The sequence below is a fragment of the Erithacus rubecula genome, assembly GCF_903797595.1.
Source record: "Erithacus rubecula genome assembly, contig: scaffold_180_arrow_ctg1, whole genome shotgun sequence".
Classification (NCBI taxonomy): Eukaryota; Metazoa; Chordata; class Aves; order Passeriformes; family Muscicapidae; genus Erithacus; species Erithacus rubecula.
This window is the reverse complement of record NW_027636129.1, coordinates 96,952-108,601: the sequence shown is the minus strand read 5'-3', so window position 1 is coordinate 108,601 and position 11,650 is coordinate 96,952. Positions and strand designations below refer to the sequence as shown.

The 11,650-nt window shown below is 50.6% G+C and overlaps 1 pseudogene across 1 annotated transcript in view; it reads right to left on the bottom strand.

Moving 5' to 3' along the window:
• Window positions 1–2,121: 2,121 nt before the first annotated feature.
• LOC306815661 (olfactory receptor 14A16-like) overlaps window positions 2,122–11,650 on the bottom strand; it is a 51,625-nt pseudogene continuing 42,096 nt past the window's right edge. Inside the window, exons 3-4 of the transcript in view lie at window positions 3,498–4,265; window positions 2,122–2,128 (exon numbers count right to left, since the gene is read on the bottom strand). The product of the transcript in view is annotated as an olfactory receptor 14A16-like (transcript). The remainder of the gene's footprint in view (window positions 2,129–3,497; window positions 4,266–11,650) is intronic.

Below are 11,650 nucleotides of genomic sequence, written 5' to 3'. Positions count from 1 at the left end.
GCCCTCCGTGTTGAAGTTGCATCCTGGGAACCACAGATTGAATGGAGAAAGAACTGGAATTGTAAAGAGATTGCATGGCATTGGATAGAATTTGTAAATATAGAATACGTAATTTTAGGTATATAAGTTCCTGTGTTGGGCTGGCTGAAACATTTTTAAAGATAAGATAAATAAACAGCCCTGAAACAACACAAGGTCGTCTCCAGCTGCATTCTTGCTGGTGTCTCCTAGAGAACCCAGACTCCTAACCACCTGCATGTCCTCTCTGGGGAGGTCTCAGGTCTAGAGAGACCCCCGGGCAGGAACACCAGAGGACTGGAGGTGCCAATGTGAGCCCATCCCCAAGAAGGGCTGGAAGGAGGATCTTGGGAACTCCAGGCCTGTCAGCCTGACCTCGGTGCCAAGCAAGGTGATGGAACAGATCACCTTGAGAGCCACCACAGGGCACCTACAGGATGGCTGAGGGATCAGAGCCAGCCGGTCTGGATTTCAGTATCTGCATTGATGATCTGGATGAGGGCATGGAGTGCACCATCAACAGCTTTGCTTGTGACACCAAGCTGGGTACGAGGGTATGAAATCTGCAGTAGGATAGGAGGGCCAGGTGGGGTCAGGTTCTTCTCCCAGGGAACAGTGACAGAACAAGACAACACAACCTTAAGCTGTGCCAAGGGAGGCTTACGCTGGACATTAGGAAATATTCTTAACAAAAAGGGTGATTGGGTATTGGAAAGGGCTGCCAGGGAGGTGGAGAAGTCACCATCCCTGGAAGTGTTTCAGAATAGACTGGATGTGGCACTGACTGCCATTGTCTGGGTGTTGCATCTCAGGTCGGACTTGATAATTTCAAGGAACTTTTCTAACCTGGGTGATTCTGTGATAATTGTGACACTACAGGGCCCTGGGGAAGCAAGGGGCCATAGTGCCAGTGCAGAACCAAGGAGAGCATTGCTGCACTGTGAGACCTCATGGAACCAAGGATCCATTGTGGCACTGCAAGGCCTTGGGACACCAAGGGCCATTGTGACACCGAGGGGCACAATGGCCCAATTCAAGGTCAGAACTATTATTTCTAGATGCTGTTCTTAGACCTACACCCTTACTATCCTCACTCCTACCAAACATCATGGTGATGATTCCATCTGCTTTGTTTAACCATTTCTTTCCCTGTTTTGCTTTGAAACAAGAAGGTCCAATTTTTCTATTCACTAAAAAGCAACAATTTTGCTAATATAGTTTAAGACGTTTAAGTCATAAATTATAATATTTGAGTCTTTGACAACAGGCTGGTTCCAGGGCCCAAATCCAACAAGGTGATGTTTAACAAGACCCGTTGCTAGACCTGCACTTTGGCCACAATAATTCCTGCAGAGATACATGCTGGGGACAAAGTGGCTGGACGGCAGCCAGGCAGAAATGGAGCTGGGGACACTGATGGCCAGAAGGCTGGACATGAGCCAGCAGTGTGTCCAGGTGGCCAAGAAGGCCAAAGGCTCCTGGCCTTGATCAGGAATGGTGTGGCCAACAGAACCGGGCCATGATTCTTCCCCTGTCCTCAGCACTGGTAAGGCCACACCTTGAGTGCTGTGTCCAGTTCTGGGCTCCCAATTGAGGAAGTACAGAGTGCCCAGACAAAGGCAACAAGTCTGGTGAGGGGTATGGAACACAAGTCTTGTGAGGAATCGCTGATGGAGCTTAGCTTCTTTATCCTGAAGAAGAGGAAGCTCAGAGGAGAAAAGGAGGTGTCAGAACACAGGTTGGACTTGATGATTTCCAAGGTCTTTTCCAGCCTGGCTGATTCTGTGATTCTCTGAAACCACTCCTGGAAGAGTGGCAGGATGAGCCCTGGGCCTCCTCTTCAGAAGCTCCAGTAGCCCAGGTCCCTCAGCTTCTCCTCACAGCCCCAAAGCCCATCCTGTCAGTCCTGCAGAGCCGCTCCAGCCCCTCCTCACTCCCAGAACAGGGACCCCCACACCCAGACACAGCAACTCAGATGTGACCCCCTGGCCTGTGGTGCCTCTGGCAATGGAGCATCACGAGGCACTGCAGGAGCCTGCAGACAATTCCTGAAAAACTTGTAGGATGATTCTGCTCCCCAAGGGACGTTCCCATGGTGCCAGCTCATGAACTGAAATGGGGAGTGGGGCCAGAGAGGAAAGGGCCAACAGGGATTTGCTTTTTACAGGGTAGAGAATAGTGATGGGCAATCGCAACATATCTGGATAAGGAGAGAGGAAAGGAAAGGTGAATCAAAGGAAATGTTCAGGGTTGTGTGGGGGTGGCTACAAGGCAGCTGTGGCTCTGAGCAAGAATGTCTGCAGTGGGACTGGAAACTCAAAGCTCATGGGAACAATGTTTCTGGCTGACTGCAGAGGCCACAACAAACCTGAGTGGTGTCCCTGGTGTCCCCCAGCCCTTGCTGGCCCCAGGGGCTGATGGCATTTGTGCTCACTCAGCTCCATCTCCCCACAGCAGCACCATGGGGGTGCTGACGCCTGCTCTGTGCAGTGCAAACTCCTGAGCCAGTGCTGCAGTGTCTGTGCCTGCAAGGATGCGGCACCTGTGTGAGCTGGGGGAGAGGCCAGGGCTGCAGAGGGGGGATGTTGTTGGCAGGTATATGAGGATGCTCTGGGACGCTGCCCTGGGCTGTCCAGCACAGTGGGGATGGAACAGCCCCTGCTCTGCTGCTCCTTGCCAGGCTCTCCCCCTTGCAGGGAACTTGCAGAGCACCAGCCATGCTTTTTGCCCCCAGCCTGCCCACGGCCAGCCTGGGGCTGCTCATGGGGTTTTCTCTGCTCAGCACTGGCCTGGCCAAGTGTTGTGGAGAGAGCCTGGCCAAGGAGCCTGGAGCCCTCAGGCCCTGCCCTGAGGTGTCAGCGCTGCCCCAGCAGTGCCCATGGCCTGTCCCTGCTGCAGCCCCGGCACTGCCAGCCCCAGGGCTGTGCCTGGCCCCAAGAGCACTCAGACTATGCAGCAACACTAGGGCAGGAGGGCAGTGGGGCAGTGGCACGAGAGCAGCAATGGCAACACCAAGTGCTGCTGCTGCTGGGCACAACTGCTGTGCCAGCACTGATCTGCCCCAGCTCTGCACACAGACATTGCTGCTGCAGCTCCAGCGAAGGGAACAAAAGAGGGATCTCTGGAGAAAACTTTGCTGGGAGATCCTTTAGTTCCTTTGAAACCACTGGGAGCACAGGTCCTCATGGACACAGTCTCTCGCCACAGGGAATGTGGAGAGAAACAAAAACAGTAATGGCACAAACAATGACAATTTTTTATGGAAAATAATAGAAAAGCAGAACAACAAAAATAAACTTCAAAGCCAAAACAACAAGAACTATGAAAAAGAACTTTTATAAGAAGTGATTTGAATACATTTGCAAACACTTCAATGTTCCTGAAATCTTTGTGTCATCAATTTCCACACTGCCATCTTGAGCTCCTGGTTCCTCAGGCTGTAGATGACGGGGTTCAGGGCTGGAGGCACCACTGAGTACAGAATTGACAGGGCCAGATCTAGGGATGGGTAGGAGATGGAGGGGGGCTTCAGGTAGGCTAATGTGGCAGTGCTGATGAACAGGGAGAGCATAGCCAGGTGAGGGAGGCAGGTGGAAAAGGCTTTGTGCCGTCCCTGCTCAGAGGGGATCCTCAGCACGACCCTGAAGATCTGCACATAGGAGAAAATAATAAACACAAAGCAAACAAATAATAAACAGGCACTAACAGCTATGATCCCGAGCTCACTGAGATAGGATTTGGAGCAGGAGAGCTTGAAGATCTATGGGATTTCACAGAAGAACTGGCCCAGGACATTGCCATGGCACAAGGGCAGGGAAAATGTATTGGCCGTGTGCAGCAGTGAATAGAGAAAGGCACTGGCCCAGGCAGCTGCTGCCATGTGGGCACAAGCTCTGATGCCCAGGAGGGTCCCGTAGTGCAGGGGTTTGCAGATGGACACGTAGCGGTCATAGCACATGATGGTCAGGAGAAAATACTCTGATGAAATGAAGAACATAAACAGAAAAAGCTGTGCCACACATCCAGCATAGGAGATGTTCCTGGTGTCCCAGAGGGAATTGTGCATGGCTTTGGGGACAGTGGTGCAGATGCAGCCCAGGTCAGTGAGGGCCAGGTTGAGCAGGAAGAAGAACATGGGGGTGTGCAGGTGGTGGCCGCAGGCTACGGCACTGATGATGAGGCCGTTGGCCAGGAGGGCAGCCAGGGAGATGCCCAGGAAGAGGCAGAAGTGCAGGAGCTGCAGCTGCCTCGTGTGTGCCAATGGCAGCAGGAGGAAGTGGCTGATGGAGCTGCTGTTGGACATTTGGTGTGTCTGGCCATGGGGACCTGTTCATGGATAAAGGAAAGTGACAAGTCAGTGGAGGCTGCTTTGAGCCAAACCTGGGCCATTCCCTGTAGATTGTTCCACTGTGACTCACCCACCTTTCTTCCTGCTCTGGGAAAACCTTCACCCGGGTCCCTTACTGAGCTCCAGTTGTGTGATCTGAGAGTTCCAGGAGCAGCCAGGCCTGTGCATGGGGGCTCTCAAGGAGCCATCCCTGCTCTGCTGCCCTGGGTTTGTTGCTGTGTGATAGAGGGACAAGGCTTGATATTCAGGATTTGTCAGTAGAATCACTCTTAATGAAGAAAGGCTTGGTAGCTTCTGCACTCCCAATTCTAAAGGATGGCAGGAGTTGGTTTTAGGATTTGTTTTCCTATCCACACATCAGTCGTGTTTTTCTGAGGACAGAAATCCCCAGCATTTCTGCTGAACTCAGAGTTTGCCAGTGAGAGATGTGAGAGACAAAAGATTCCACGTGACTCAGGGCAAGTTGAGGGACTGGATGGGCTTGTTCCCAGTTGCCCTGGGTTTGCACCTTTGGCTGGAATCAGAGCACAGTCACACTCCTGTGCCACCCTGAGATAAACCAGACCCTGCCCAGAGCAGAGGGATCCCTGAGTATCTCACCCTCTCTAAAGGTCTCTGAGCAAGTTCTCAGCACCCCCTTCTGCCAAGGACACTCACGGTTCCCTTGGCAAACCCAACAGCATTTCCTCAGCTGTGGCATCTGTGCACTTCTCCGTGGGACACTCACGGTACTCCAAGAGGCTCTGGCACAGATTTGAAACCAGAAGAGCATCTCAGAACTTGGAAGGACTCAGCAAAGAGACCCCCAGGTGTGCCCATGATGTGATCTCAGGGAGGGGGCTCAGCTCATTCCCCTTTCCCATGGACTGCTTTGCCCTCAGCCCCACAGGTCACAGGGAAGCTTGGACACCCCATTGCCATGGACACTCCTGCCTGGCAGGAAACCTAAAGGGCAGTGCCTGACTCAGTGCTGCAATCCCAGAGCCTCCCTGAGAACAGCAGTTTACAATGACAATATCAGAAGAGTGCAGGAACAAGAGAAGATGTTGTGGTGCTGTGCCTGGGAGGGCAGGGCAAAGACAGCCGGGCACTCAGGGCAGTGTTCCCTTACCCAGCTGTGCATGGCACCTCCCACACACCAACAGTGCCCTCCTGCCACCAGTATTGCTCTGTCCAGCCTCCTCTCCTTCCCTGAGCATCTCCCTGGGCCTGGACTTTTCCCTCCTGAGAAATGCCCTGTCCCTGACAGGCTCACAGAGCCCATCCCACCCTCTGTGCCCTCACCTGTCCCACAGAAACCTGCCTGTCTGCAGGGCCCTGCCTGGGGCAGGGTCTGTCTGCAGGTGGGCAAGGGCAGCTCAGGAGAGCCCTGCTGGGCCCTGCAAAGGGGATGCTGGTGCTGCCCGGGGCTGAGGAGTGGCTGAAGGCCCTTTGGGAGGTTCCCAGCAGAGACACTGACCACCCAAAGTTAAAGATCTGGAGTCTCTGTAAATGTTCAAACACTACTTTGGTGATCCTGTGTGTCCCTTTCAACTCAGAATGTTCTGTGATCCTGGGATTACAATTCCTGTTTTGCTTCTCTCATCCTTCTGTTGTCTATAATCAGAAGAGAAAAAAAACCCTTGCAAGAGTGTTAGAATGGTAAAGTAAAAACCAGATCTTTATTGGAACCTTCCAGGTGTCCCAGTGGGAATGGGGAACACCCGGCCCCCAATTACAACAATGTATTAATGTTGATTAATTAGGATATTTAACAGGAATATCCAATAGGAGATTAGGTTTCTCCAGTTACACACCCCTGGGTCAACACACTGGAGTAGGTCCAAAGGCTTCTTTGCCCCAATTTTTTTTTTGACTGCTCACATTCTGGTTAAAAAAAAAAAAAAAAAAATAAACCAAAAAAACATTTTTCTTGTAAGTCCTCTTCCTGATAATAAGACTATACATTATTTCAGGAATGTATTTAGAAGGCCAGCTTATTGTTCTAAAATCTAAGAGAAAGGCTAGGAAATTATCTAGAGTTATATATAGTTGCATAAGTATATAATAATAGTTTAATAGAATTAATTAAAAGTTTAATAGAGTCAATTAAGAATTATAAATTTATAACTATGTAATAGCATTTTACAGAGCTATGAATATATGAAAAGTACATTAAAAGCAAAAATCTTTTTGTCATCACCCCAGTTTTTCTATCCTTCTCCAAGTAGGAAATTGAAAACACTCTCAGGAATCCTCCTTTATCTTTACAGCAATACCAGATTCACCTTCTTTTGGGAAGTGTTCTCTGGAGCTGTGCCAGGCTGGTCTGGCTCTTCTCCCAGCTTCACCCAGCTCCTCTCAACAGCAGCACCTGCCCTGCTCAGGGTCGCTCCTTGCCCCCACAGCTTCTCCCCAGTACTGGGAGCAGCTCCCCGGGCTGGTTGAGAGCTGTCCCTGGCAGTCAGGAGAGTCCCTGCCCCAGCACAGAGCCCTGGGCTGCAGGACCCTGCTCTGCAGGACAGCCCTGGGCACCCCTGGCTGCAGCCCCAGCTGCTCAGCCCTGCAGCAGAGCCTGGACAAATGGGAGCTGCCTTGGGCTGTGCCTCGGGTGCTGCAGCAGGGAAACCCAGCCCTGCCCAGGGCCACATCCCCTGCACAGCTCTGAGAGCCCTGGAAGGTCCCAAAAGCTGTGGCATGTGCCAGCTTCAGGAGATCCCTGCAGGAACTGCAGCTTACCTTCCCACAACCAGAGGGTGACTGTTTCAAACACTGTGAGGATTTCTGCTCTAGTGAGCCCTCATTGAGCTGTGCTCTGTGCTCCCAGCCTAGGCTGAGTTTAACCCCTCTGTGCCTCTGTGCTGTGCCCAGGGTGGTTGCAGGCAGAGCCCCAGCCCTGCTGGTCTGTGCACAGGAGCTGCTTCTGGGCAGAGCTGTCTCTCTGCAGTGCTGCCCTTGCCAGGAGCTGCCTCTGTGCTGGAGCCTGGCCCAGCTCAGCAATACAGACACAGCAAAAGGACTTTAATGATCCTCTTGGGGGTTGGGGATGTATCCCTTAACATCAGTCCCTCAGAGGGAGCTGAAGAAACCTCTCAAGAACTCCAAGTCAGAATCAAACTCCAATGCACTGTCACACCTCGTCCTGCCCTCAGCATCACCCCCACATCCCAGTGGCCTCAGGAATCTGCTGGGACCAGTCCCTGGGCAGCCTTGGTCAGGAATGGCCCTGGGGGCTCCTTCATGCTCCCAGGGACTGCAAGTTTTTCAGCGGACTTTGGGTTTAGCTTTTGCCTGGAAGTCTCTCAAAGCTTTGTGGAATTATGGCCTCCAATTATCTATTTTAATTAGTCTCTTGAGAGCCTTTCTCAGTAACAACACTCAGTGGGGCTCATTAATACTTTAAGGTACTTCAGTTTTTTTTAAGGTACTTTCCTTTTTCCTTTCCTCTCCAAGTCTCAGAAGTTTTGGGCAATCATGGCCTCTTATTCTCTCCACCAAAGAGTCCATGAGAAGCCTGTGTTGGGGATGGACCTCAATGGGACCCATTAATGCTTTGAGACACTTTGGGTTTTTCTTCTGCCTTGGACTCCTGGAAAGGTTTGTGCAATCTCCTCTCAGGCCCTGAGGTTCAAGGGCTCAGCACCAAATGCACTATGGGGCTCATTGGGATCAAGCAAGTCCTCACAAACCATGGCTCTTCCTTGATTTCTTTCTGGTCTGGTGCTCTTCATTAGGAAGGTTTGCTGCTGCAGTTATGGAGAAATACTTCAAAGAGCTTGTAAGAAATATGTATTCCCATTTTAAATGGTGTCTTTCATTACTGTTTCTTTTTAGAGCAGAGGTGATTGCAGAATTCAGTGATTGATATTCATCCAGGGTCTTTCCTCAGAAGGTCTGGCCTGCTCAGACAAGCTGTGCCTGGAGGTCTGACACAGTGTGGACAATCTTGCTCCATATTCCCCAACCCCATTCTGTCTGTTCTCACGAAACTGGGACCTGCTTTGCTTGGAGAACTTGCTGCACTCAGGCAAAGAGGGGCTTTCATCCTTTTGTCTTTTGAAGCAATCAAAAGCTCCTGAGTTTCCCAATTACAAACAGACACCCTCCTTAAGTATGTGTCGAGACACAAAGTGCCACCAACGAGGTTTCTCTTCCCAAGGTTGAACAATGCAAGATCTGTATTAGACCTTTGGATTCCTTGGTTTCATGAGCCCTTCTTGTGTCACCATGGACTTGGGTTCTGTGAGGCTATGTAGTGTCACAATTGATGTTTGGTTACATGGGGCCCCACAATGTCACAGGGGTTTCCTTAGTTCTGTGAGTTTCTGTGGTGTCACAATGGATGTTTGGTTCTATGTGCCCCACAGTGTCACAGGTGTCTTCTTTTTTCCTGTAGTAAACAACAGCAAACCCCACTGGCAAATCCAAATGCCTGGGAAGAAAGAGAAATGGGGACATTTGGAGTGATGGCTTTTGTCTTCCCAGGGCACAGTGCTGTGGGGTGGGGCCCTGCTGTCCTGGAGATGGCTGAACAGCAGCCTGGCCATGGAAGGGGGAAGAGGCAACAACCACTGTCCATGGAACTGCAACAGCAGAGAGGTCAGGCCAAAGGCTGGGCTTAGTAGACTGTCATCAGCACAGGAAACATCAGTGTGAGAGGAAAGATGTGTGTGCTAATGTATTTACAAATCATTAGGTGGGTGAAGGGATGGATGTTAAATCCTTTGAAATGAGTGGAAATGTTTCTACTGACTTTGGGCAGCAGGTTTGTTAATGGGCCCAGACAGTTTGGCTCCTGAAACAGACAAGGGTCTTCAGAAGGCCGAACTCCTGAACTTCAGGGGGAAATGCCAGGTTCAAGGGGGAAAATGGTGTAGGTGGGTCAGGAAGGTTGTACCTTCCTAGCACCTTGGCCAGCCAGGAAAGGAAAAGGCCACGTGCAGCTGGGAGTTTTTGATAAAATGAGGCTTCATCTTCTGAAACCTCGAGAGAGAAAACCCTGCGGGCGTGTGCCCCAGTGACCTCTCTCCCTTTTTTCAAATTATGTTGAAGTACTCCTCTGTTGCCTTAATGGACATAAACCTCTTGTGTTTAGGGATTTTCCTGACAGTGAAAACGTGGAATCTCATGGAACCGAATGTCCACAGTTTCATGGCGCAGCCTCATAGAGCTCTGGATTCCATTGTGTCACAATGGGAACACATCGATCAAAGGTTCCACAGTGGCACAGTGGTCTCTTTCCTGTTGCAACCAGCATGGAACAAAGGCTCTCTAATGACACTGCGGGGCCTTATGGAATGCAAGAGATCATCCTGATGGAATGGAAACTCATTGAACAAGAGCCCACTGTTTCACAGCCAGGCCTCATGGAATGCTGGAGACCATTGTGTCACAATGGAAACCTATGGCACAAAAGCTCTGCTGTGACCTAGTTGGACCTCATGGAATCCAAGAGACCATTGTGATGCAATGGAAATGCATGGAACCAAGGCATCATTGTGACAAACCTAGGGCTGATGGAACCAAGGAGACCACTGTGGTGTAATGGAACCTCAAGGATTCCTCAAGGGTTCCTTTTTCAATTGTCAACATATCAGGCTCTCATAAAACTAAGGAGAACATTGTGACACAATGGATTATCATGGAACCAAGGCCCTGTTCTGACAAAGCATGGCCAGAGGGAAACCCAGTGCACTGAGACATCTCCAGCCTTGGAGGAAGCGAGTGTCCATTGTGACACACCACAGCCTTGTGAATCACAGGAGAGCACAGTGATGCTGTGGGACTTTGGGGAACAAAGTGTCAATTGTAAAGTGGAGACCCATGAAAGCCAGGAGACCATTGTGACACTGTGGAGTCACATGGAAGCAAATGTCCACTGTTTCATGTTGCAGCGTCCCAGAGCACAGGAGATAGTTGTAATACAATGGAAAAATGTGGAACAAAAGCTCCATAGTGAAAACAGGGCCTCATGGAATTCAAGAGACCATTGTGATGGAATGGAAACTCATGGACTCAAGTGTCCACTGTTTCACTGTGCCTTATGGAACCAAGAAGATCATTGTGGTGCAATGGCACCTCAAGGAAACAAGGGTTCATTGTGAGACCAAGGCTATACTTTGACCAAGTGGGGCCTCATGGCACACAGGTGCCACTGGGACATTGCCAGGCCCAGTGGAAACAAGGCTCCATTATTGCACAGCAAGGCCTCACGGCACCCAGGAGAGCACTGTGACACAAAGCAGTCTGGGGAAACCAAGTGCCAACTGCAAACACTGTGGGGCCTCATGGAAGCCAAGTACCACTCGGATAGTGCCAGGGCATGTGGAACTCAGTGTGCATTGTGATGCAGCACAGCCTCATGGAACTCAGCAGACCACTGGGACAACCTGGAATCTCACAGATCCAAGGCTCTTCTTCACCAAAGTTGGGTGTCATGGGACTAGAGGTGCCTCTGGGACTGCCAGTTCTTGCAGAATCCAGTGTCCATTATGACACAGCACAGCCTTACGGAAACATGGGGACCATCGTGACTAAATGGAATCTCATGGAAGCAATGTCAATTGTGAGCACAGCATGGCTTCATGGAACCCAGGGGCAAGTGGGACCGAGCCATGGCTCATGGAAGCAAGGGACCATTGAGACACAGAGGGGCCTCTTGAAACCTAGGAGAACATTGTAGGACAATGGAATCTGATGGAGCCAAGTGTCAGTTGTCAAAACAGCAGGGTCGCATGGAACCCAAGTGACCATTGTAACTCCATGGAATCTCATGGAACAAACTGTCACTTGTAACACAGCAGGGTGTCATGGAACACAGGTGCCACTGGGACATTGCCACTGCTCATGGAACCAAATGTCCATTAGGACACAACTGGGCCTAATGGATCCACCAAGAGCACAGCTCCTTATTGTCACAGTCTGTGGGTCACATTGAAGTTGGAGAGTAACAAAATAAAATATGGCACATACAGTGACATTTCCTTGTGGACAGTACTGAAAAATTGAAACCAAGGAAAGAAAAGAACAAACCACCAAATGTTGCCTCTAGTAGTTGCTTGGGGTGAAGGTGAGTAAAGGAGCAGGAAAGGCCTTTGTGAGGGTTTTACAAAGATATTTATTTCAGCCACCAGTCAGCATCGTCCAGAGTTCGGGGAACAAAGGCTAAGGGGCTTGTGGGGAGGTTCAGGTTTTGTCATGGGATAAGAAGGCGGGGAAATTGTTAGGGACCAATTGCCAAGGGGCAGGGGGTGCTCAAGGGTGGGGTTAGGGTGACAAGGCCAACAGGTGAACAGAGTGGGGGTG